Raw genomic sequence first — 27979 nt, 5'->3', positions numbered from 1 at the left:
AGCGCCTACTCATGAGTCTTGTTCATTTTGCTCTTTAACAGCTCCTCTCCATTTATCTGTAAGAGCTCTTCAGATGTTCTCAAAATAAATCTTTTACAGGTATTTTCTCCTGTTATCCTTTCCTTTAAATTTTGTTATGCTGTCTTTTATTCTACAGATTGTATCTTCTTGTAGTTTTTATCAAAATGAAGTGTTTTCCTGTTTGTTGTTCTTGAAAATTACTTAAATATAAGGCTCTTCCACAACTATGTACATAAATTTTTGTCTTAAAAAACATTCATTCCATACTTTCCTTAAATCTCTTCATTGATGTTTATACTTTCTGTTTACACTCACAAATATTTTGTCTTCTTATAATTTTTAATTAGTCTCATTTATTTTCTTTTCCTAAAAAGTTCTTCGTAATTTCTGATAATCCCTTTTCCTGAATTATAATGGATATGTTTTATCTATTTCCTCTGCATTCTTAAATTTTTGACTGGAGTTAAGCAATGCTGCACCCAGTTGACTATATTAATGTAGTCTTTCTTAATTTTGCACTTTGAACACAAAAGCTAGTTGCCAGAGAGAGCGAGCTCGCACACCTGGGAGCTCCCTGGATAGAACGCTCCACGGAGCAGAATGAAAATGCGAGGCAGACGCACAATGGGGCTGAACGAGCAAAGACTCCGGCAGCGGACAGAGAAAGCGGAGGGGCCGGAACCAGCAGGGAGCCCACGAACAGCCACCACGCACGTCTGACCCCCAATAAAGGAGACGGAGAAGGACGGCTGGATGGAAGTATTCTCACTGTGAGCACTGGCACTGAAAAAACACCCCACCCCTTGTTCATTTCATTGTAAAAAGAAATACTGATTATCACTAAGTTAAAATAACAATTAGGTTATTCCTAGCATTGTGTTTAGTTGAAAAGTTGATATTGGAAAACCACCCACAAAACCAAAGCTTCCGTAAACATTTCATCAGATTTTTCCACATCCATTTTTTCTTCTTGCTTTGCTTCATCATTTGTAGTTCTTTCCTATTCCTTACGACCCCATTTCTCACTTCTTTAGGTATACGCGACTCAGTCCGGTTTCAACGTTCAGGCAAGGCTTCCTTCTCTCCTCCGCGCCTCTGCTCTGCTCGGAAAGGGCTCTGCTTCAGGTCTGCAGAAGTACCCCCTGCAGCAAACGCGCGCCCACCGAGGCCGCCGGGCTCCTCCTCCGGGCTCCCAGCATGGCCTCTTCAACCCCAACCCCGAGACCTCTCACTAGCCGCAGGCAGGGGCTGCAGCTGCGCCCCAACTCGCTGCCCTCGACGCTTCTTCCCCTGCACCCCCAGGTGCGGTGCGAGGACCCTGCAGAGAGGGCGACACAGGTTCAGGGCTTCCCAGAGCGCCCGCCCCACCTGGCGGCGTCGCTCCTCGCTCCTCGGGCGCTGGCAGCGCGGGGGAATCCTGTTCGCTTTCTCTGCCTCACTCTTGCGGGTCGCTCCAAACAACACTCACATCACCATGGACATGGGATGGCTGAGCACACAGCAGGCTGGTGGGTTATCAGTCAGTGGGCGCGCGCTGAACCATTATATCAACACGGACACTTCTTTTCAGCTCCGTCTTTCGTAAAACTGCAAAAACACACCGGGCTCTGAGGGCAGGGACGCGGCCTCGAGGCCCGGGGGAGACCAGCGTGGGGGCGCCTCTGCTCACAGGGCCCTGCTGGGGCCACCGGCCTAGGACGCCACGCGCTCGCTGACCTCGCGGGAGCCCGCGGCTTTTTCACACCTGTTCACCTTGTTCCTGGCGGGGCCACCTGCGCGCCAGTCCCGGCCTCGTGCGGTGTCGTCCCAGGCGGGGACGATCCCTGGCGCGGGGCTCCATGGAGCAGGATCTCTGGAAGCGGCTCACGGTCAAGGCCAGACGGCTGCCGTTTTCCGCCAGCACCTGCTTCCGGGGGCCCAGCGCCCACTTCCGGTGGGTCCGCGCCTGCTTCCGGACCGGGCGGGTGAAAACCCCGGAGACAGTTTTGGGTCGCGGCCCGGCCTCCCTGGATCCCCACCGGCGCAGACGGACCCCCCCCCACCTTCCTCAGATGCACAGACACCAACATAGAGTCGTGGAAAATAAGCAAAGGAGCAAAATACAGGCTCGGGAAGGGCCTCTGCGACGAGGGCTGGTTAAAACCTGCTATTCCTAAACTGCCCCCCTGGCTGCAGGAGTGCAGCGCGCTCGCCGCTCTGGCGCGGCCTGGTCTCGGCCTCTGTGGACGGTGAACGGCCTCCCTTACAGTCGGGTGTCCCGGCCCCTTCTTCGCTCTGGATTGCGAGGTCTTTTCAGGCCAGGGCCTCGTTAGGTCTCGGCGCTTAGGTCAGTTTTACATCGCATTTTGTATTTGCTAAATGTCGCATGAAGGCCTTTGGAGCAGATTTAAAAGCCATGGTCCATTTGGGTTGGGGAGCAACTGTGTGCCGCTTTTGGCTACCATTTATTAACACCCCCCTTTTCTTGCGCAGGAAGCTGCCGTTTTCCCATAGAAGACCAGATGGTAAATATTTTGAGCTGTGCCAGCCAAATGGGCTCAGCCACGACTATCAATTTGCCTTTGGAGCAGAAAAGCAGGCACAGACAATACACACACAAGCAGGTGTAAGCTGTGTTCCAGAAAGCTGTTCGCAAAACAGGCAAAGATGGCCACTGTTCCCCAGCCCTGTGTGTGAACGAAAACCTCAGTGCAGTTCTAGCGAAGCTACGGCATGGAACTGTCTACTCCGTGATATGTGGAAAGGGTGGCGGATCCCTGGTTGCCAAGCCCCCTCTGCACTCTGAGTCTGGAAGAAGCAGCAGGGGGCGGAAAAGAAAGTGGGGCGATGGGGGCCGGGGGCTGGCCCTGCTGCTCCTCCCCTCACACGGCTGCAGTGTTCTCGGCTGCTCGCCTTTCGGCACCTCTGATCTTCAGCGACTCTGCCAAGTGAAAATGCAGATGATACGAAATAGGAGTCTTCAGATCCTTTGAAAAACTGGGGAGAATCCTCCTGCTGACCCATTTAGACTACGCTCGAGCCCCCCGTGCGCCTTGCACCCAGGGCCTGCCCTAGTCTAAGACTGCCGACGGGTGCGTCACAGATACTCGATTATGTCCCCTGTCTGGTGCATGTGCAGATCCGAAGGGTCACCTGCCAACAGGGGTTGTTATAACATACCTCTGTGTTTGTATTTAGGGTGACCCCATATCTAAAATACTCTCGTCTGGACAGAAGTCCGTGGGTGGTCGTCTTAGCCCAGATTAACACTGGTAATCCAGACATGAGGGCCAATCTGATACACACGTGTTCTCCAAGCACGTGGAGTGTCCTGGTGCAGACACTCTTAATAGGGGGAAGAAATGGCTTTTCTTTTCACCATGAAAACAATGGTCTCTGGCCTTAGTTTGGGAAGAAATGACTCCACCTGTCTTCTGCCCCTACTCCCCTGACTCCTCAGCAATGGCGGGGCACAACCACGGTCTCTCGTTTTTAACTTGAATCTGAGGCTTCCGGACGAAGATCTGGCAGTCTTATATTTCTTCCTACCCAAAGGATCAAATATGGTTAGGTTCCCTCCCACAGCATACTGCCTTGTGTTGTCGGCTCCCCACTGAGAACCATTAGGACCACTGGTATTCCAGTCACCATACCACTAGTTGTCTCAGAAAACTTAGAAAGTTGGACTTTTGGTTGGTGCCTAAGCATTTAAGGAGCTACCTGTGGTTTCTGGTCAGCCGAACAGGCATCCGAGCCCCTCAGCTGAGAACAGCTCGCACATCCTCCACCTTTTTCATTAAATGGACAAGGGGCGGTGTGGCCCGACGTGTCCTGGAAGCTGGCTTTCCCCCACTGTCCCTCCAAGTGCCCAGAGCCTCCATCAGAAATTCATCTCTGCCCGGCTAATAGGCATTCAATGCTGCTTTACTTGCTGGTGAGAAGACTCTTTTTCTCATGCCCAGATTACATTTTTAAATTGATTTTTCACACTTTGCCCTCTGGAACTAGATCTGGGTGATTTGATATGGGTAGACTAGGAATTAGTAGTCAGCATACATTTCTTCTGTGGTCCCTAAAAATCACAATTATGTGATGCATGACACAGAATCTATTTCAGCCACTGCCAGGCTGCTAATACTGGGGGTGGGTCGTCACAGGTCACAGAATAATTTTATCCTAATTCTAGAAGTGCAAGCATGTGTTTGAATGTTAAAGAAAACAGGGAAGGAGAAATAATATTACTCGGAAAAAATAGTAAAGTGGTATTGTTTTTGCTTAAAAGAGATTATTTGAGGAACTCTTAGTTGTTTGTATCTGCAAATATGTGGAAGAGAACCAATTACTGTGGAGGGAGGGGAGGGCACGGCTCACTGTGGTGCTCTCAGCTGCCAACCAGTTCTGTGTGTTCACGTTTTATGTTGAAGATGTAGACGATAATATTAATTTTAAGAATTCTGGGTGTATTAGCAACTTAAAAATCTGATTCAAGTTAATGTCCTTCTATATTCTACTTTCCAGCATTCTTTTGACCGTGTGATTATTTTTCTGTTTCTGAACTTGATGTTTGGGTTAAAGTGTGGTGCGTATGTCACTGCTCCTGAGCCCTGTACTCTTTGTTTTTTAAATAGTGCAAGAAGACTAATTCTTCAATTCCTGCCCTTACCCATCCTAAGAAAATTTGTCATGCATATCTTATTTCAAAGGGTAAATCAGAACATTAATGATTCTGAAAAAATGGTTCAGAGCGCACGCCCGAATCAGGGCACAGGAAATATTCTCATTAAGGCAATAGGGAAACTGATGGAAGTGGGCACTACAGGTGTCTGAATCAATACTATTTCTTGGCTCGTGGAATGCTCCCGAATGTCTCCCATGCAGATTTCGTTAGCGACTGAGCGGGCAGAGCGAGGCGCGGGGGAAAGACGGGCTGCCTTGGAACTGCTACCCGGAGTCAATATTTACAAACCTGCCAACCTGGCATTGATTTTTATGGAGTGAATGCAAACAAGAAACCCAAACCTGTCTTCTTCCTCCACAGAAAAATATTTTCAGTAGGGACTTCCCATGGAGAAGTTGGCCAGTTTATCCAAGTGAAATGAGATGCGCTCAGTGTTTTACTGCTTTCTATGGTAATCCCTCCACAGACATAAAAAGACCTGCAATAGAAGAAATCCCAGGTTTTGAAAGTTTTCTTTAATTATATGCCTTATGTCATTTTTATGTACACCACATTATAAACCAGTCTATATATTACAGAGATTGTATACTTCAAACGTAGGAGTAAATACAGTCAGTTCTACAAATTCCATTTTACAGTTGTAATAAATGCCTCTGTGATTTATAGAACGTACATGGCGCAAACCCCACAGAAGTCATGTACAATCCTCTACGCAGACCTATATTTTTGAAAGACCATGCTTACCTATTAATATTCTCATCTTAATTTCATTCTTGCTCCAGGAAATTGAATGGGCGAGAAGATGGTCTTAGGAGCGTTTTCTGCCTGGCCAGAACCGCTGCCACGCACCACACACGCCCAGCCAACTCCCAGACCATCTGCAAGGAGGCAGTTCCGGGAGAGCTGGGAAGTGCTGATTTCCCAGCGCCCGCATCCACCGCAGCTGACCGCAGCTGCGCCAGCCACCGCGCCCGAGCCTGTGCACGGCACTCGGCTTGCTCTGCTCCAGCCCCTGGCACAGCCTCTTCCAGGGACCGGAGCGCAGACGCGTGAATGTGGGGGGCGGCCTGGTGGAGCTCTCCTGCCTTTCAGCAGGACCGAGAATCGACACACTCTCATCGCTGCTAAGAGATGTGGCAATCTGGCATTGCCACGAGGCCCAGCGCCGCGGGCTTTGCAAACTCGCCCTACGAATTTGCCAACCGAACAATGGAGGGGCGTTAGCTTTACGATTCAGAAGGCATTCAGCAGAGGGGGCTTCTTCCCTCTGACGTGGAGCATCCGTCTGTGGCCGTGTCTGGTAGGCTGTGCCTCTTACCTGCCTTCTCCCAGCTTCCCTGCTGCACGTAGACACTTTGACATCATTCCCTGTGTCAGCTTGTTGGGGCCGTCACCATAGAGCGCCACAGATGGGTAGCCTGAACCACTGGGTTTATTTCCTCACCGTTATTGTGGCTCCAGGTCCGAGACCAGCTGTCCACGGGTTCGGTTTCTTCTTCTCTCCTTGGCTTGAAGACGGCCACCTTGTCGGTGTGTCCTCAGGTGGCCTCCCCACTGCACCCTTGCAGGCGCCCAGACCCCCTCTTCTGATAAAGACAGAGGCCAGATCCACCCTTCCGCCCAGCTTGTCTCCGTGTTCGGTCACATTCTCTGGAGCTGGGTGTTAAGGCTTCAACGCAGAAATGTTGAGGGAACACAGTTCTGCCCATAACACTCCCCAACTTTCTCTTGCTATCCAACCCTCCTTCCGATCAAAATTTTCTGCTCTGTCAAGTGTGTTCCTGACCGATCATGCTCCCCGCCGAACGTCTCTCCGTGAAACCCGCTGTTTCCAGAGAGCAGTGTGAACTCACAGCCTGGCATTCACGGGTTTCTGTTTCTCAGGTTACCACTCCGACCACAACACCATTCACACATCTGGCCTGCGAAACAGCTAGAAGAACAAATCTCTAACCCTCGGAGATTTTTTCCCTAAGAGTAGGGACAAAATTGAACACGCGTCATACATCTAACCTGCCACCCACAGACCTAAGGGAAAGCGCTGCTAAAGGGTGTGCTCCGGCCAGAGGAAGTGAGCCACACGTTAAAAGGAAGAGTGAAAGGTAAACCAGTGGGGGGAGAAGAAACTCAGTAACATACGTTCACAACCCTAATTAACGTGGAACTGAAGCTGTAAATGATAGTAACCCGGATGGCGGTGATGGGACGGTTATTTGGAACAAATGCGTGTTAAGGTGTTATTTTGTGCACGAAGACCAGGTAGTAAGTGATAACCATGTTTCTGAATGTGAACTATTTACTCTGTAGGGTGAAATGTTCACATATTGCTATGAGTGTTAACTAATGCAACCGCCCAGGCAGAGTGGCAGTCCCGGCGCTGAACGTAACGGTTTTCCTGGAATCTAGCGATTTCTAATCTCGTATCTGACATAAATGCACATAAGCTTTTATCGCATGAATGCACAGTGATGGTCACGGCAGCACAATTAATATCCAAAAGCCAGGAATTAGCCTGATATCTCTCCATGAGCAAATGGGTATTTCTAAAACAATGTATGGTATGTGTGCACAGTGAAATACTACACATCCGTGGGAATGAATATGCTAATAATGAACACATCGGTGTGGATGTATCTCATAGACACTGGGTGACACAAAAGGACTCAGATCCTGCGGAGCATATAGTTCAGGGTTCTCTCCCTGTGAAGTTTAAGGGCAGAGAAAGCCGATGTATGGAGTGAGAAGTCCATGGTCTTGGAGGGCAGGCAGAAACGAGAAGGGAGCCCAAAGCAGCTTCCAGAGTTCTCAGGACATGACGTTCCTTCATCTGGGCGCTGGTCACACAGGTGTGTCCCCCAAATTTAACCAGCTGTTTCACATATTCTACACACTCAAGGCCTTGTGTCTGACGGGAAAATAACAAAACTATGGAAGTGATTGTATAAAATACAACAACATCTAGAATGTTGAAGCCTAGAGGGAAAAAAGGAAGTTTAAAGAACTTTATCAACCCCACAGAAGGCAGGCAAATAAGCAGAGCAAACATGCATTTTGTAAACTATAGGAAGAGAGCATTTATGTATTCAGCTATAGGAAGAGAGCATTTATGTATTCAGCAAACATTTATAGAGCACCTCCCGGGTTCCCAGAACTGTCCTACCCAGTGGGGGCGGGGGGACGCCACACATCCAGGAGGGGCCCCAAAATCTCACTGAAGTGGCAGCAGAACAAGGCTCAAACACGGGAAGTTTCGAATCCAAGCAAAGCACCAGGTGGAGGAAACAGCAAGGGTGGACGTTCTGAACCGGTGAAGAGTGAGCTACCCAAGTTCAAGGGGCAGAGGAGGGCCAGTGAGGCTGAGCAGTGAGGACAGAGGGCAGATGGGGCCGGGCCTAGACGGGAGCCGCTGAGGAACCCGTGGGGGAGCAGGCAACACACAGGTGACTCCGGGGTTTTAGTCTGAGGACACGGAAAGCAGAGTCACCGCAGGCTGAGAAGGGAAAGGAGCGAATGTGTCATAAATGACAGTAAATGTGAAATGATTCCACTCACCTGTGAAAAGGCAGTGGATTTATTCAATTGACCCAGAGTAACAGGACAGCCTTTCTCATGTGAATGCGTGCACACTTCGGAGGTTATTGATGCAAATGTCCCTCTTTCCTTTCACTACCAAGTTTCTTGCAATTTTCTAAAAGGGTCTCTTGGGGCCGAGAGATACTTTATAACCGTGTGATATATGCAAAAATGTGATGTCCTCAATTTGGCGACAAGAACAGTCTAAAAAAATGTACAGGGCAAATTTATCTGTGTACTAATTTTGATACGGTTTCCATAAGCTTATAAAGAACTTAGTCCAGAAATTACAAGCTGGCGAGCCCCGGCAAACATCTGATCGGGGCAACGTCACCGTTATTACTGTCTGCAGGTACGGCAGGAAGTCTCCTCACACCCCTGAGTGTGCACTGAAGCCTGGTGTCAAATGTGAAGCGCCCTTCCCAGCTGCTCTTTGTACCAACTGTGGACACGGCCACCTCACACCTGCTGACGTGAAACCCGGAGAAAGAGGCTTCGAACGATGGAACAGAAGTCCTCAACTCCCCTTTTCCTTTTGGGGGACTTCGGAGGAGATGTTTCTGTTTCCGTAAGCATACGTCTCAGTTCACTGCACAATGTCAAGGTGAAAGCCCTCTTTTCCTCTCTGTTCCCTCTCACAGTCCCCTGCCTCTCTCTGGCAGACATTTTAATTGTTTATGACTTTTAAAAATGTCTAAATCTCTGTTCATTTGTATCTATACAGATAGTCAACTGCACATTATGAAAAATAAATGCACAAGGATGAGATTCAATAGCAGAGCAGGGTTTGTCCTCAGCACCTCAACAGGCCCAGCCCCCGAGGGCCTCCTCTCCCCCTCGGAAGGGTGCTGTTTTGAGCACCTGTCCCAGCACCAGGTGGCATCTGGCTGCCCTGGCCCAGAGCCCTGCTTCCAGGCGACTCTGCATCACACACCAGGGCTGCCTCCAACGCGGCCGCTGCCTGTCTTCCCGCTGGTCCTCCCGACTGAGGTGTGAACCATCGGGCCGGCCAGAAAGTCTGTATGGCCTTTCCATAAAACAAAGACACACTTTTCACTTTCACCAGTAACTATTGATTTGGACATTGTGAGTATGCTGGCAGTCTCCCGTGCCGTAGCACATGGATTGTCTGGATTTGATCGTCCTCAACTTCAGCATCGTCCAGCGAGGAATCTCCAGTATTAAAACTGAGCCACTTTTGACACGATCCATCAGTCACAGCCCCTTCTCTGTACACGGCACAAAACCATCTTTGGTGTTTCGGTTGCATTTTTACCTTTCTTGGAATAAAAAAGCATACTATGTTGGAAATGTTGCCTATTTCATTTCATCTTCATATTAAAATGGCCACCCACAAAATTCACCAGTTTCGATAAGTTTTTTTCAGATGCACACTGATATGACAGCTGTGACGATGCAACCTTAAAAAACTGCTCGAATGACGTTAAATACAACTAGGAGCTACTAGAGCTGCCGGACGGGAGAAAAAAAGTGAACTCTTGGCCAGCCCAGTATTTCCACACAGACAATGAGCACGATCATCCTGCCACTCCCAGGTCCGCCCACGGTACCAGCTGGACCGGGAGGGGTCCCAGGCACAGGGGCCCTGCCTCTGGCTGGCCTGCAGCGTTCTGGGGGGCCGGCCACGGGGAGCACACACAGCCCCCTGAGCAATCTGTTCACCTCGGTTCATGAAGTTTACTTCCACCTGCTTCTTCCTCTTCAGAGGAATAAAATACTTTTACGAGGTTGCTTGTGTAGAGATAGGCTCCCCTTTAAAAAATCCTGCCCGGTTTCAAGCTGGGTCCTCCAGGATACAGCCGTAAATACTGCACCCGTGCAATAACACGAAGCTCACCAGCGTAGCCTACTGTAGGGTGTTTTGTATGAATGTTTATATTCTTGCAATACTGTGAATAGCTATGATACAAAACAGCAGACAGTGAGGAAGCTGAAACTGCAGAATCGCACCCACTCAAATCCATCATGATGGGGTCACAGTGCAAATGGCAGGGGAGCTCATGACACCCAAATCCCTGGACCAGCCCCGGAGAGACTCATCCAGTCAGGGCCTTTGCTGGGTGAAGACAAGGGTCGTGAGCCAGGTCCCTGTGCCGTGAGGCAGGTGACAGCAATGTGGGCCGGCATGGACAGGTTAGCCCAGTGAGGTGCCACCCGCCACCTCTTCTCGAGTGGCACTAGGTCTTGGAATTCTAGGTCCACTTTCCTCTTATCGACAGGCGTCTCCAGAGTGTGAGGATAGTCATTGGCAGGCACCACAGAAAGGCTGAACCGCGGAGAAACTGCCGGAGAAGTCGGGGCCATTCCGGCTTCTCTCTCCTTGACGCGCTTTTCGCCTGGTCACCCAGCAGGTTCCCCAAGGGCTCGGGGTAAGGGGTCAGCATGAGAGTCTAAGTGCACGGGGTGAAAGTTCACATGCGTCTGTGCCTGAGCATTACATGCAACATGCATGCGAGTGGTGCATGTATGTACGTGTGCATGCGATCTGTGACCATAAAGTATCACCACGCGTCCACCTCTCCACTGCTAGCACCTAGCACAGAGCCTGAAAAGTGGTAGAAACTGGATACATAAATATTTGATGAGCGAATGAATAAATGAATAAAAGGAACCGAGGCTGAAGGCCTTCGCGTGATCTCCCCAACTTAGATAAGTGATATAAATACACGGAAAAACAACCTGTGAAGTTTACTTTGGCAGCTCAGAGAGCTCTGTTTTCCTAACTCAAACGCTGATTCAACTGACAAGATATCATAAATAAATCAACTTAAAGGGTTTCTCTTTTTTTTCCACTTAGGGAACACAGTGGTAAACAAAAACATTTATCAAATACAGAGTCATAAATATCCAGGTAGCTATATTTTGCGGTAATGACTCAATCCAACCTTATCATTATGATGCTTGAATAAGTTCAATAGAAGCCCAGAATTCATAAACAGGCAGAAAAGAAATAGCAAAGCAAGGGATTGCAAATATTGATGAAGAGCACATCTCATCATGGCACTTCCCACCAGGGCCCGGGGGAGACGGTGCCCCACCCCCCAGGAAACTGGACTCGACTCAGACACTCCAGAGCACGGTGCTTTCCCCAAATTCCCACCCACCCCTCCAGCCAAGAGCCACGGCGCCCACGTGGCGGCTCGGCGCCTCCTTGGTGTGGGCTGCTTAACCTGAACCCAGGCCACCTCACCACACTGCGCTTAGCTGTATTGTACTGTGTGGTAGAGACCGCGTTTCTCACAGGTCGAAAGTTTGTAGCAACCCTGCACTGAGCAAATCAATCAGTTGGTGCCGTGTTCCCAACAGGCTCATGTGACGGTTAGCATGTTTTAGCAGTGAAGTATTTTTGCCTAAGGTGTGTACATTTTTAGGTGCAATGCTACCCCATACTTTAAGGGACTGCAGTACAGTGTAAACACAACCTTTAAATGCGCTTGGCAACAGTAACAAGTGTGGCTCTCTGAATTGCACCCCCCGCTGTGTCCCCATGAAGGGCACACAAGCCATTCAAGGAGCATCTGAAGCTTTCACTTGGCATTTCTGCCCGTCTTGAAGGCCTATGAATCAAGCTGAGCGGCAGGAGATTAAACTTGACATTGGGTTAGCTTTGTTTTAGAACCTGAAATATTTAGAACTGGCACACTGTGTAAGGGGCTCTTGCTTTGAGCAACTCCCCTCTGAAGGGCAGGCAGGGCCGCTGGCGTGCGCTGGGCCCCGTGGACACAGGCACCAGGGGATCAGCCCGAACGAAACCCCTGGAGGCTTGTAGGTTACAGTCGAATCATGAACTTTTGGTGTTCCCAGCGAATCCCCCCAGGGCTCTAACCGATCATTCCAGGTGCGGAGATTCCGGGCACAGAAGAAGGAGCTCATTTTCTGCGTTCAACAGCCTACAGATCAGTGAGAGTAAAAACTATAATAACCCCCACCCGCGAGGGACCACGGCAGGTGCCGCGCACGAATTTCGTTAGCCCACAAGAACTGCGAGGCGAGGTGCAATTCACCGCGTCACGCAGATGAGGAAGCAGAGACTCGCCGCACGTCCCAGGTCACCGAGCTGGAGCGAGACGGCACAACCTGGTCTCACCCATGGCGACACCGCGGGCGGCTCCCTCTCCTGTGGCGTGGGGTCTGGGGGTGTCCGTGCCTCTGCGTGTGGGTCAGATGGAGCATCTCCTGGAAGAGGCCACAGCACCTGAAGGAGACGTCTGCTCCGGGGTCGGTACCAAACATCTAGTCCTACTCTCAGAGTGTACCAACTTAGTCCATGAGTCACACCGGAGTTTTACGTTGGCAGTTCCGGGTCAAATCCAAGGAAAGGGGGAAAGTCAGGGAAGTACGGATGACTGGGAATGGGGCCCAACACAAAATCATAAATTTACTTAAAACATGAGATTTTTGGTGGTTATGTGTCACCATGTATCTAGCGGGCGGCCCAAGACAACTCTTCTTCTTCCAGTGTGGCCCAGAGACGCCAAAAGGCTGGACACCCCTATAAAGTTTAGAACGCCAGAAGAAAGATAAGAACCACAAGCTGGATTTACAGATATGAGAGAGGGCAAAGTCCTAAAGGACAGCAAACATCAGAGGACTGCACGGGGACTTTGCGTCTGCAGGCTCGCCTGACAGTTTTACGTGGAGCCGTAACTTCACGTAAGGGAAGCAGGCAGGCTCGGAACTGGGCGTCGTGTATTCACGACTCCCAAAACCACCTTTTTTTCAGCAGCCGGTCGCACACTCCGTTCAGTTCTCTGTGGCCTTCCCAGTGGAGAGAGGAGCAAGGACTGGATGAAGTCAATTTAGCTTGACAGCAGCGGTGTGAGTTACTGACACGCCGACTACTCCCCAGTTTGCGGCACCTGAAAACCAGTGAGGAGCAGGTCAAGGCCAGAGGGGGCGTTCAGGGACGCACGGGACACCCTGGGAGAAGGTCCGGTTCTCATCAGCACTTCACGTGGCAGGCCAGCCTCGGGGGGCGGGCTGGCTCAGGGCACTACGTTGCCGGTTGACAGAGAGACTTGCGTGTGTGGCTGGCAAAGGACTAGCCTTGCCTAGGTGTCGTCACGGCTCCATCTGGGAGCACGTGCCCACCATCTCCCAGAAACGTCCCCACGAACGTGGTGTGGAGAGACGGCACAGCCGTCTCCACCGGGGAGCCGGAGCCCTCCTTTCCCAGCTCCGCTTCCAGGCAGAGCGGTGCACTGTCAGGTCAGCCAGTCTCCTCGCTTCCACAGAAGTCCCTCTCGGGATGGGAGTGGGAGGTGAGCCACGCGTTTCGGTGGAGCCGGCCGCCTGGGCGCAGAAGGTGATGCCCGACACCCCGTGAAATTAGAGACTGTGGGACGCTACGCACCACTTTCCCGGGTGTGTGAGTGGTGCCTCCGTATCTCTCTGTCTTACCTCCATGGGGCTTCACATTATTTTCACATTCCATGCAATAAGCCAGCCACACTCCATCCCTGAGCAGTCTTTGCCCTTGACAAATCCTTTCCCCGAGACACCAACCCTGCGTCAGGCTGCCGCCACTGTCCCCTTGGCCAGAGACACCTGTGAGTCCCCCCAACCAACCCCGACCCCCGACCTGCCCAGGAGTCACAGACTTGCATCCGCTCCAGTCACGCAGCTGTGACCTAGCCAATCAGCTTCCTCGGCCCCTCCCCCCTCGTCCTCCGCATCTCACCTTCTGTCGCTTTGGGGCGGAAAGACGGAGGGGAACCTCACAGCTGCCCTAACTCCACTGCTAGGAACTCTTTCTGGTGGGTTTGCCACACTGACAACGCTTTCCTCCCAAAATCCAAAAGTAAGTTTTTTAAACCCTCATTTGCCTTCCACGATGCCCTAGGAGGTCAAACCCTTTCCCACCACCAAGTATAAACTCATCATGATGTACACACACACACGAGCACATGCACACACGTGTGCACTGACGTGCAAGAGCGTGTGCCTGTGTGCACGGCAGCTCCCCTCTCCCTTCCCGCTGCCACGCGGCACAGATCCCCTCTCAGTCCCATCGCCAAGGCTTTTTTTTCTCCACATAAAGCCAAACAAAATATGAGTCAATAACTTTAGTTTCCTGCTTATATTCCAAAAAATTATCCCGTGAAAAGTGACAATGAGGTTTCATTCCTCTGGAGAAAGAAACCAATCTCCAAAACAATGTCTTGGAAATAGCTTTTTGCTGAGATCTTCCTCTTTCTTTTTAAAAAGGAAAATGATACAAAGAGAGGCTGTGTGCTAGCAAATCGAATGACAAGAAGCTTCCGCATCAGGCTTGCTTCTCTCTGTGTTCAGAAAGGGAAGGTTCGCCTCACGTGGAGAAAACCACAGAATATCCAGGGGGCTTTGTTCACCCCTGCTTTCTCCTGAAGCCGATTAGTGCCTCGCCTGAATATTCCCTAAATATTCAGAATGACCATCACCACAACGAAAATCATTTCTAGCGAACTTAAAAGAGTCAAAACAATCCTCGAGATGGTGTTGAAATAACTGATTCGGAGAGTAAGTGACCTTGAAGTGACCCCTGACACAATCGGATGTTTCTGTTTCGGTGAATGCAACTCAAACCCCAGCAACTTCCTCTGACACTGACCGTCGAGGGGATGCAGGGGACGGCGCTGACATCCGCCCGATTGGGGGTGTCAGCCAGGTGCCAGCAGGAAACACAACACAGGTGTCGCAGCCCATGTGGCTGCATTGCCACCTTTTCTAAAATTGCAGGAGACAGAGAGCAGCTTCCATTTCACAACCAAAAACCCAGAGAGTGTTCTGGAAGGCCCAGCCCTCTCCCTGACTGTGCCCCAGGACCGAACCGTGTTTTTAACCGTTTTCAGATGAATGAGCCTGGGCTTTGGAGTCAGACGACGTGAGTCCAAGAGCCGGCCCTCGGCTGAGTGACAAAGAGCCAGCCGGTCAAAGCTCTAGGCCCCCTGTTCCCACGTGAACGGGGACAGAGAAGCTCTTAGCGCCTACTCCTGGCTCTGGGGACGTTTCTGTCATTGTCACCTGCTGACCCCTGGAACACACGATCTTTCATTCACACACCCATGATGTTCGTGTGGACGGTGCTCGACTGGCCAAGCCAGAGCACCGGAGGCAGAGACGAAAGTCACAGGATGCTGTGCTCCCTGTGTCCCTGTGGCCAGGAGCGGGCCTGGCCCTTCACACTAACCGGGTGGCGGGGCACCGACGAGGCCTTGCCTGGGATGAGGGCACACATGAACTGCTCCCGGAGCTCTGGGCAGAGCTCCATTCCACCTCAGGCCCAGGAACCCAATTCGTAGACAAGAAAGGGCGAGACGCTGTCCCAAAGGTTGTCCTCCCAAATTTTGTGATGTGACTGCCCCCTGACAAGCTCCTCTGAGAAACTCAGAGATGTCTGAGCCGGGCCATAACTGTCTGTCTGTCTGGCCCCCAGTTCCTTGCAAACTCTCCTTGGAGAGGCTGTCTCTAGTCACAGAGAGCGAGTCTGTGTGGGGGGTGGGGTGGGGGGCTGTCAGGGGAAAATAAGTGACAGGCTGGAGGTGAAGACCCAGCAGAGTGCCCAGTGAGATGTGTGACCCCCAGGGACTGAGTTGTACCTTACAATCACCTTTATCGCAGTCCCCATGTCCCCATCATTAGGTCATCAGATCATGAGCCTCTGCCCGTCACGGCTGGAGCCAGGGTCTGCGTGTGGGAAGTGGGGGGCTCCAGGCTCAGGGCACCGAGTCCGACTCCCACCGCACCTTGCTGGAGTGCGCATGTCCCTGGGGCAGGTGGCCGCAGGGCTCTGCCTCGGTGTCCTCGCCTGCAGACACTGCCTGTCTTGTCACAGGCTGTCAGGAAATGGAGACTCTGTGGCATCACACAGGAAATAAAAATGGTCCCAGTGGGGAGTGGTCAGCTGCCGCGGAGTCACGGCTACAGTGTCATCCACCCGGGGGGCTCGTCTCTCTCCCTGAGCGCCCGTCTCGGGGGCGTCCCCCAGCCCCCTCCAGGGGTCTCTCTGACCAGGAGGAGCCTTCATCTCCCAGCATCGTAACTGTCCAACCCTGAGCCCGTCTGAGCCCAGCCTTCCTCCGGGGCCTTCATCAGCCTCGCATCTCCCTGCCGTGCCCCCAGGGTGCCAGCGCACCCTCATCTCCAAAGCCCTTCTTTTCAAAAACAAACAAAAAATCTGAGTAGTAGAATGTGGACGTATCACATTTCTCATCTCCAAATTCCCTTCATCTGAAAATGCCACGGGCTTGTCCTCGGCAATCTCCACGTCTCCTTCATCTGACATCCTTCTGGGGTCTGGCTCGCTCACTTCTACAGCCAACATCGGCCATTGTTGGCCGATGAGGAGAGGAGGAAGGAGAAGAGGAGGAAAAGCGACCTTAGACGCAGGGTCAGTGAGGGTTGGAATCTTTCACAGCCGTCCTCACAGGGCAGAATGGCTTCCTTCACACACACTCATAAATTATGAGCTGTTAGGCCGTGGGGCAGAGGCCGAGGCTGAACCAAGTTTCAGGGGGCAAGAGAACCTGTGATTGATGGGTTGCCTGTGGTCCTGACACCCCCACCTGCCACTTGCCCAAGTGGGTGCGGGGAGTCGGGAGGGGAGAGCCGATAGGCCGAGTGGACGCTGCACACCCCTCGCCCGGGGTGCGAGGCGGCCAGGGGCCAGGCCCCTGAGCACGGAGACCATGCTGCTGCTTCCACCAGCTACTTAATTTTCAATTTTCAGCCCGAGAGGACCCAGTGATTTCCCGTCAGGAAACAGAAAAAATGAGGCCGAACGCTGGCACATCCTTGCGCTTGGGCACAGGAGACATCTTTGCCAGCCAGCGGGGGACCAGCCAAACGAGCCCCAGCCGTTTGGGGCCCAGCTGCTGTCCGTTCCCAGCAGCCGCCGGCCCTTCCCTGGGTGGGGGCGGGTGGGGGGGCAGGAGGAATGAGCCCAGGGGCCGTCGGCAGGCTGTCGGAACCGCTCCTCACCAAGCCCACCGCCACATGGTTAGGAGGCTGCCAAGCCGAGGGCTGGTTCGTGCTCCATCCTGCAGGCGAGCCGCCCACTGGGTGCGTGGCCCTGGAGACACGGCGATGTCCCTGCCTTGTAGGGGACAGCAAGGAACACGCGCGTGCCGTCCTGGCTGCCAGCTCCGGCGTTAAGTTCTTCCGCGAAACGTCAGCCGGAGGGGAGAGCCCCAGGGGTCCACTGTGTGAGTCACAGACGAAGGGGCCTCACTGGGGCCCAGGGTGAGCCCCCAACGGGGAGGGAAAGACAGACAAGCATCGGAAGGAACCGACCAAAACACTGAACAGGCATTTTGTAAAAGAACAAATCCAAACGGCCAATAAATTCACTGAGATGCGCTGGCCCTTGTGAACGAATTAGAAAATAAACATTAAGATCGTCTTGTGCTGTCACTGTGCACCCGCCAAACAGGCGGGACGCGCCCGCGAGGGCCACGTCTGTGGGTGCCTGGCACGGGGGAGTCCTGTCCCGCATCCGTGGGGAGGAGCCGACACTTGAAAGCACGAGGCGGACGTGCACCCGCGCTTGTGTGCGCCGACACACGGCAGCAGGCGTGCGCTAGAGAAAGTCCCGTGCCGGCGTCCCAAAGCCTGGGTTGGGGGGTGGCCCTGGGCACAGCAGCCCTGCGGGCAGCTCCGCCTCCGGGAATCCCCGAGCCTGTGACCACGGAGGGGACATCCACCGGCACTGTGCTGCCTCGGGAGCAAGTCTCAGCCTGCGTTCCCCCAGAGGAGGAGCTGAGGCAGTTGTGGGGACAGTGACCTGGATAGCAGGCCCGAGAGAGGAGGGGAGACCGAGGCAAGAACCCAGCCCCAGGGACACTAACAATCTACCCTGTGGGAGGCTGGCGGACGCAGGCAGAGCAGGAGTCCATTAGCCCCGTCCCGCCCTGATCAAGGTGACCCTGGGAGGGTCACCTGCCTCGAGTCTCTAGGTCCCTCTTGCTGGAGGGCTGGGCAGCTTCCCGTGAGCAGGGGACCAGGGTCTGGGCTGAGGCTGCCCTTGGCGGCCCGTCAGGAAGCTCCTGGGTGTCTGCAAGGGAGGTGGCACCGCCAGAGAGGCTGGAGAATTGGGCAGTGGCGGACGGTGGGTCTGGTGCCCAGGGGCACCTCTGTGAGGGCCCCCCCAGCACCCACCCACCTTCTTTTGTAAAGGATCTCAACCTCCTGGCAGAACCCCTCACCCTCCACTTTCCGCTCCGTTGCTCAGGCTGGGCTGCAGCCTCACCCAGCTCTCGGTGAGCGTGTGAATCCGGCCTGGCCCCTCGCTGCCCGTGCCCCCCCCACCTGGCGACCTCGGGTGGGGCTGTGAGGGAAGACATCGGCTACCGTTAGAACCGAGGGGGTGCCCTCTGGGGCTGCTGGTGCCCTCCGGGGCTGCTGGGATGTCCACAGTGCCCTCCGGGCGGCCTGCAGAGGAAGACACCCTGTGGACAGAGGGGCACAGAGAACAACGCGGAGAGATGTCTACTGATGTCATTCAAGGGTCCGCAGTGACCGTGTCATGCCTGAGGCCCATGCATCTTACTTGTATTTTAAGCCCGAGCGGATCAATTCAGGTTCCTCTTTTAAAAGTGTTTTCCAATAAGAACTACAAATGGATTAAAAACTCGAATGTAATATCTAAAACCATAAAACTCTTGGAAGAAAACGTGATTGGTAAGCTCCTCTCACCCTGGAAATGGTGTTTGGGATCTGACATTCTGAGCAAAGACAATAAAAACAGAAATAACCGAGTGGAAGGCCTCAAACCTCAAAGCTGCTGCCCGGCAAAGGAAGCCATCGGCGGAGCAGAAAGGCAGCCACTGAATGGGGGGGCATGTTTGTGAGTTATCTTTCTGCCAAGGGCTGAATGTCCAACCTGCATAAAAAGACCCTACAACTCAGTAACAAAAGCAAAACAAAGAAACAGCAACAACCGAAACCTCGGATTAAAAACTGGGCAGAAGGACCTGAAAAGACAGTTTTCTGAAGGGGACAGGCAGATGGCCAACAGACACATGAGAAGACGAGAAACCTCTCATCGTCAGGGAGAGATGCCGACCCAGGCCCCAGGAGACACCCCTCGCACCTGCCGGAACGGCTGCCGTCAGTAAATCCACAAGTGCTGGCGAGGACGTGGGGAAAGGGGGACCCTCGGGGGCTGCTGGTGGGAGTGCGGACTGGGCAGCCCCCGTGGAAAGTGGTGGGGCACGTCCTCAGAAAGCAGGGGAAAAAAAGGATGTACCTTACGATCCAGAAATTCGAGTCCTGGGTATTTACCCCCCCCAAAGTGAGAACCCTAACTTGAAACGCTACGTGCACCCCTATGTTCATGGCAGCATCACTTTCAATCACCAAGATATGAGAGCAAGCGAGGTGCCCACCGGCGGGGGAGCAGATTCAGAAAACTCTGCCATAAAAAGACGAAACCCCGGCCGCTTGCCCATGGACAGCCTGTGCGGGCGTTTATGCCCAGTGACATTAAGTCAGTCAGAGAAAGACGGACACGGCACGCATGACCTCAGTCACACGTGGCCTCTGAAAACACACAGCGGACAGACGGGTGGTCGCCGGGGGTGGGGTGGGGTGGGCAAGGTGGGTGAAGGGGGACCCATGGTGCAGACTTCCCGTCTCAGGGCAAACAAGCCCCGGGGGCGAGGCGCCCCTCGGTGACTGTGGCGCACGCTGCCGCGTGGAGGATGCCCAGAGCGTTTCTTTAAAGTTCTCATCACGAGGACACACTGCGACTNACGAGAGCAAGCGAGGTGCCCACCGGCGGGGGAGCAGATTCAGAAAACTCTGCCATAAAAAGACGAAACCCCGGCCGCTTGCCCATGGACAGCCTGTGCGGGCGTTTATGCCCAGTGACATTAAGTCAGTCAGAGAAAGACGGACACGGCACGCATGACCTCAGTCACACGTGGCCTCTGAAAACACACAGCGGACAGACGGGTGGTCGCGGGGGGTGGGGTGGGGTGGGCAAGGTGGGTGAAGGGGGACCCATGGTGCAGACTTCCCGTCTCAAGGCAAACAAGCCCTCGGTGACTGTGGTGCACGCTGCCGCGTGGAGGATGCCCAGAACGTTTCTTTAAAGTTCTCATCACGAGGACACACCGCGACTGAGTGGAGACGGACGTCCCGCGGACTGACTGTGGGGATCGTTCCGCACTTTGCGCAGATGCCGAATCCCGTGGCACACCCACAGCTGACACGCTGTAGGGTGTCAATGACACCCCAGTTTTAAACGTGAGGAGACGGGGGCTCATGTGGGGGGGCGGATGCATGTGCGAGGTTGTTGCCTGGCGGCTGTGAACTCCCGGGCCCCCCAGCATCTCGGGGGCAGCCCTGGGCGGTCGGGGAAGCGGCGAGGGAAACAACGCCCACTGCCAGGGCTCAGAGGGGGAGGCCTCACCCTGGGCCCCGGGCCCTGGAGCGCGCCCAAGGCCAGCGCGCACGGTCGCAGCACCGAAGCAAGTGCCTGCGGGAAGGCACAGAGCCAGGGGAGGACAGCAGGCCGCTGGCTCGCAGGCACCAAACCCAGCCCAGTCTCAGACGCGCCCTCCTGTCTCTGAACCCGAGGTGCTAATGCCCCATTTAGATGCGCGAATTCTCTCTGGCTGAAGCATCGGCTTGATTTTATTCCCTCTTTAACAGCTTCGATTTTCTGAAAATTATGATGGAATTGACTGCAGGCAGCACTGCTAAATGGAATTTCATTAAGTGGAATTAACACGAGGAAATTGCGAAAGGAGGTGTGTGCCTTGATGTCGACTGAATCTGCTGGAGACAGAGAGACGGGTGGATGGACGGACAGATAGATGTGACATATGCGCATTGACAGACACATGGACACAGGAAACTCATTCACAGACTGTGGCTCACAAACGGTTTTCACACATTTATCTCGTCAAGATTTCTAATCCAGTCACTCAGGAGGTTAAGAATTCTCCCCCAGGTTCTGGAGATGGTGAAGGGACACGAACCATTGACAGAGCTCAGAAACAGAACAGAGAAGAAACTTTCTTTTTTTCTTTTTCTAATGTTCTTTTCACTCCACAGGAATTGAGGGTGTTTCTTAACAAAGGCACGATGTTTTGATAAAAACTGGCCACAGTTGGAGATCTGTTCAGCCTTCTGTGAATTCCTATCCCACTTACGTCAGCTTGCTGACCAACTTAGCATAAAAAAGTTAGGTTTTTGCATCCTCAGATTAGTGTGCAGAATTTCAGAGGTTCTCACCCACGTACCTCCCAGAGGACTGACCACCCTGAGCTGCAGCTCCGTCCACGCAGCAGGCATCTGGCTGACCACACACCCCCTCCCCACACCCCTCTTCTTTTGAGCATTGCCTCGAGGACTGGGTGGCCTTGCAGCTCAGTCAGCACGAGTCCCTCCCAGCACCGCAGCAAAGTCCCGGCAAGTCCCAACTGCCGACAGCCAGTTAGTATTTCCAGTGTCCCGGTTGATAACGGGCCCAGAGGTGGCCTCGGGGTACCGCCCTGACCCACAGAAAGCGATGATGTCTGAGCAATTACTCACTTTTCAAGAGGAACTGGAGACCCAGGACCCAGGACTCCTCGGTCTCTGCTGGCTCTCGGGCACTGTTGTTGGGGACGCCAGGCTTGGCCGGCTTGCAGTGGGCCATCTGGAGGCTGTGAACGCAAAGCCATTTAAGAAGAAGCCGGCTCAGGAGGTGCTGCCGTGAGGAAGACAAGAGCAAACAGCCGGGGCGCTGCTCTCCCTCTGGACCCTCGGGTTTTCCAGCTTTGCCTGTGGGCAGTGCAAACACCGAGTCGGTTTCCTGGCACCGAGAGCATCCTATTAAAAAACTCGTGCACATTTCTTTACACTGAACCAAACTCTGAGGAGTCAGGGGACATGAGCACTACAACCCTGGGGGCTGCGACTCACCAGGCCATTCATTTGAAGCTGTTTCTGCAACATGCTCACTCTGACACTTGTGGAAGAACAGCCTGTCTGTCGGAGAATCCCAGGGACTCACTGCAGAAGATACGGACTCTGACCTTCAGGCTCCCCAGCTCCGGGAGATTTGCTGACCTTCTACAGGAAAACCAGGATGGCGCCCATCCGGCCATCACTTGGCCAGTTAGGGGTCCTGATCAGAATGGACCGTGCTCGTCAGCGCAGAGAGAACTGTCAACCCCGTCCCCTTGATCTCCCGGTCCTGCTCCCCAGCTCCCTCCTCATGAAACCCCGTCCCGTCCCGAGACATGGCGATGGGCTATGGGACGAGAGTCCTGCACCTTCTCGGGGGCGGCACTTGGATAAACCTCCTTCCGACCTGTGTTGGTTACAATGCCCTCCTACTAATCTCGTCCACATGGCATCCACCAGGGGCCCAGCCCACAGTGGGCCCCCAACACGACCGGCTGAACAGGTGCAGGAGGGAGCGACCTTCGACACAGACAAAGAAAGACCGAAGGTGATGCCATCGGTCTGTAACCGACTTTTCACAGATACAACAGCCAGCAACCCGAATTTTCCTTGCAGAATACATTAGAGAGAGAGATTCTGAGAATATTGGTGCCACAGGATTAACAATTTACATTTCTTCAGTGTGTGGTAACTGAGGTTTATTGACTTCGTGTGAAGGTCACTGAAGTCTTGTGTTTAAGACAGGATATCACTCATCTGTCTGTCTGTCTTTCTTTCCTTCAATCCTCGCTTAAGGACATATTTACTGATTTTTTTAGAGAGAGTAGAAGGGGAGAGAGAGAGAGAAGGAGAACGAAACATCCACGGGTTGCCTCGCACATGCACCTGGAGTAGGGTTCGAGCCCACAACCCAGGCATGTGCCCTGACTGGGAATCGAACCCACGACCTGTCGGTGCCCGGGATGCCGCTCCAACCCCTGAGCTGCATGGCCAGGCTGAAGAGACCGCATCACTCATTTAAAGCAGCGTGTCCGGGGTGCCCCCCGCCCCCCCAAGAGGCTGTCCCTGAGCCCAGGCCGTTGGCGGGACCAGGTTGCCCTCTCGGGTCTCTCACTCGTCCACAGACCAGCTGACATGACAGTGACCTCCAGACCGAGGACAAGAAGAAATAGGAGAGGACACACGTGGTTTCAAAACACGGCTCACACACAATCGGTAAGTCAGTGGAGTCATTTGGGACTTTCATTCTCAAGGCGAGAAGAAAATTGAAAACAAAACGAGACCCCGTTTTCCACACGGTCGGGGGCACAGTCGGCCCAAGGGGACCCCGAGCCTTCCCTGTGTCGGTCTCTCCGCACAGGGCTGACCCTTCTCCGGTCAACGCTGCTCATTCCTCGGAGCAGCCGAGGCGGTTTAGCCAACGTGGTCGAGTGGATCGCCCACCGTGACTTCATACACACAGACACAAAATGTGTCTTCTTGCCAGAAAAATTAAATTTAGCTGTTACTTTTTTAAACAAAAGAACATGGTCTCCCACGACATATGTATCTTATACATTGTATCTCTCACTGGGGCGAACAATTAACCTGTAGATTGACATTTCCTCACCCAAGCTGATGTTCTCAGAACGGTGATGTGGATCAGAGTCAGAGATGTGACCCCTTGTTCATTTACAGCGACTTCGATACGCGTCTCACTGCCAACAACGAAAACACGCCCTGGAGATTCCGAACCGAGACAGAGGGGCAGAGAGGGAGGGAGACAGACAGGTGGAGCGATAGATGCAGACAATAGACGAATAGATACAACAGTGTTTGGAAGGACGGGAATCCAGGCGCGTGAATTAGCGGCTGTCATGGAAGGGATCAAACCGAGGCAACCGGAGAGACGAGGTCAGCTGGACCATCGACCACACGTTCGGGCCCCCCCCCCCGGCTTTCCGTTTGCAGCCGTGGTCAGAAACGGAGACCAATGTTGGGTCACGAGAGCATCGGAGAACCACCTCACGTGGGTTTGTGATGACTTCAGAGAGGGCCATCTGCGAGAGCGATCGATTCCACAGAGGTAGGGGCGCTTGTCCGGGAAGCTCTAAGCCAAATAACACACGATATAAAAGTAAGATACGTTCATGCATTCTGAGGCAATGGTACACTTACCTCCTTACGTTGAATGTTTTTACTTTAAATAAGAGCATTATGTGAAGTAATAAAAGACTCTTAAGTTTAAAATTCGTTTGGGTGAAACGTTAATGAACTCCATAACATGTAAAATAATTCAAAGGACTATGACTACTTCAGAAGTCTTTTGTATTTTTAAAGAAGATACACATATTTTCCCTCAAGTTCAAAATAATTCTACTAATTAACGTTTTTTAATGTGAAAAGATTATTTAGAGGATGGAAGTAAAAAAAGAAAGAAAGAAAATTATTAGGACTACAGATCTCTGTTAGTGCATTTCATGGACATTCTTACCATGAAAGAGATTAAAAGACAAATTAATCACATGCTTCCCTTCAAGAGAAATGCACTTGTGTGCGTTGCTATAGCAACTACACACATTTCCTATTAACTTTCCTATTACAGGAAAAGAATCTGTAAGGACAGATTACTTAAGATAACATATAGCTTTGGAAGAGACCTATTTATTTACATAATATTATTACAAAAATTGCTTTGCTATGAAAAACCCAAGGCGAGCCCTCTGTCAAAGGAGTGTGGGCGGTGGAGAGGGTTCGGAGCCCGCAGCCAGGCAGCGGCTCCCACAGGGGCCCGGCCACTTCTGCTCCAGGACGCCTGGACCCCTCAGGCCCACCAGCCACTGCCACTGTGCGCGTCACGCCCGGGGACATGTGCCAGGGCCTCCGCAGCATTTCCAGAACTGATTAGCATCAGTTTTTTGGGGGGGATCAACAAAAGTTTGTTTGGGGTTCTTTCCCCCCCGGAAACACTGTCCAGTGAAATGCGATTTATCATTTGGGACCTGCCCGAACAACAGCCTGACCCACATCACACCTGAAAGAGATTACAGCTGGTGGGGGGTCGTTTCGCCTCCAATTTTGGTCTCAGACGCAAATGCTCTGCTTTACCACGGAGCAAGCGGAGCTTCAGTGGGGCTGGGGGCGCAGCCGACACGCCTGCCCAGTTCCAGGGAGAAGGACGTCCGCCTGTCTTCCAGCTTCTCTTTTCCAGGCCGACGGCCTCGGCTGCACAGGTTCGCCTCTCGTCTCACGAAGGGTCATCTTCGTTTGCAAAGGGGACCGAAGGACCGAAAACCACGTTTCACGTTTTCCCGTAATCTCATTCATTTTATGAGCCAGTAATATTTGGGGGTCTTTTTCGTGAGGAAAGAACCCACAGTTTAACACTGACTTTAATACCCTCATGCACGCTTTCCTTCCAAACAGAGAATCAAAAAAATTCCTTCAAAACAGGGAATCCATCAGGAAGGAACGTTGTTTGGGTTTCGTCTGTCGGCAGCTGGAGGATGAAGTGGGAATGAGGCCGCCTGGCCCCTCCTGGCCCCCCCGGCCCCAGGGCCGCTGCAGCCTTCCCGATGCTTCCAGCTTTAGATGGGAAAGAACATGTTGCATTTTCATCTCGGCTCTCTGCTTCCTCTCAATAGCACCCCAACATCAAAACGGTGCCTGGGCAGCGCAACATTGTACTTTCAGCTCAGCCTCCGGCTAGTGAAGCGCCTGACACAAAGCCCGGAACGTTTGATGATTCTCTGACCGGGGCAGCGAGCCTCTTTCCATTACTTTTTTCCATAGCTGGTGGCGAGGTATCGCAGGAGACCAGGTCGCATGACCCCAAATCGATTTTCCCGCTTGGGCACACTGAGTACTTTGAATCAAAGGCTCTTCAGAAACACCGCCTCCAGGAAGGACGCCCGGACCCCCTTCTTGCTCCTGGGAACAGGGGGCGACTCCCTCAGGGAAGGCACCTCCCTGTCCGGGAGGGAGGAGGTCACTCTGAGCAGCCCCTGGAAGGTCGGGGGTGGGGGCAGACACACACCCTGCTCCGCCTGTTCCTTCCAGGTTCCGGGTGGGCCAAGCAGACCCTAAAGACACCTTTTCATTTCCACCAATAACTCCATCGAGGGGGATAGTCTGAGCATGTCGGCTCTCTCCCTCTCTCTGTTTTTCGTGGGGAGAGGCCAGGGTGCCGCTGCGTCCCATGCAGAAGACGGCCCCGCCGCCGAGGGTCATGTGGCCCAAATGTCATTAGTGCCAAGAAACCTCGCAAACCACTTCTGACACGTTTGATCCATCACGGCCCCTTCTCCCTACACCGTGCAAATCTTTTTGTGTGTTTTTGGCTGTGTTTTCTTTTAACCTTTCTTGAAATAATGAAGCATCCTTGGACCAAAACATCCCCGTCTTCTTCCATCTTCACTATTCCAATGGCCACACCAAATTCCCCAGTTTCGATAAGTGTTTTTTAAATGCACAGCAGATGTGACAGTTGTCACAGTACAATCTAACAAAACTGTTTCGAATGAGGTTAAAGACAGCTAAGCACCACCAGAGCCACCGTATGGAAAGAAAGGTAACAGAGTTTTGGGCCACCCCAGCGTCTACTCCCCCCGCCCCCCGGGGAGGCCTGACAGGGCTCTGCCTGCCTCTCCCGAGATATCCCTCCTCGCAGTGGCCATTCTGCGAGGGCGAGGCAGGAAGTGGGTGCTCCAGCCGCCTGGGAGCTGCTCTTGGTCTGGTTCCCTCCCGTGTGCGGCAGGTGGCCAGGGCCAACGCGTTTGTTTCTGTTGATGGCCTTTGTGTGACGGGGTGTCAGCCAAGCACGCAGGTCTGGTTTCGGCCCACACGTCAGGTGACCCTGTTCACAGGGACGCTCTCAAAGCAGCTTGAGGAGGCGATGAACTGCACCGATTCGTGCCCAAACCTGCTGCTGACTGACGTCAGCTGGCGACATAAAAAGTATATCAAGTGCATGTCGCCAGAATTGTTTTTAATTTTCACTGTGTTTCTAAAGGGGGTGGAGCTCCTTTCTGGGTTCCATTCACAAAATCTGCAAACCAGGTTAGAGTTGATCATTCCCGAAGCAATCATTTTGTGTCACAGTGCGTCTACAGAACAGGGCCATCGCCTTCCTGGTTGTGGGCGAACTTGGGGAGAAGCACGTGGGGAGAAGGAAGCCCAGAGAGCTTGACGGGCTCGTCCCCCTTAACTGGGGTAAAACAAGAGAAAACATAAAGTGGCATGTGCCAATTGAAATAGTTTAGCTGCTTTTTGGGCCGCTGAGAATGCCAATTTATTTATTCTCTTCCTATGTTGAAGCCGCATATATCCATTTTTAAAATCTTTTTCATCGTAATGCACAGAAAATGAATCACAAGGCATGTCCATGTACTGGTTATTCACCCATTTCACATAGATTTTTAAATCTCTTTAGTTATGCTCTTTGACTAACGAGGACCTGACTTAAAGTTATGACCATTATACCTAGATGATGAAGGAGAGATAATCACTTCACTTTGATTTACATATAACGGGGGAAGTAGCGTCTTCACTGAGCAAAGTGAGCATTTTAAAAGGAGATACAGGACTGTATTCCCTAAAGCGTTATGCCTGGTTAGATGCCCTGAAGGACATCTGCCCTGTCTCTGGCTAGCACTCACGCTGCTGTACTTTCCCTGGAAAACCTGTGTGGCTTGTCACCCTCCGCGTGGAAGCACAAACCACCTGTGGGGCCAAAGGCCGTGATCAGCTCACAACTAGGTTTTTAGGAGCAAGACAGCGGCTGGGTTAAGTGCTGGGTTGGCCAAAAAGTTCGTGTGGCTTTTTTTTTCTGTAAAATAAAAGACGCGTTTTCCA

Source organism: Sturnira hondurensis, unplaced genomic scaffold, assembly GCF_014824575.4.
Source record: "Sturnira hondurensis isolate 20B ecotype Veracruz unplaced genomic scaffold, ASM1482457v3 Scaffold0006496, whole genome shotgun sequence".
Taxonomy (NCBI): domain Eukaryota; kingdom Metazoa; phylum Chordata; class Mammalia; order Chiroptera; family Phyllostomidae; genus Sturnira; species Sturnira hondurensis.
The sequence above is the reverse complement of the archived record's forward strand: the minus strand, read 5'-3'. Positions refer to the sequence as shown.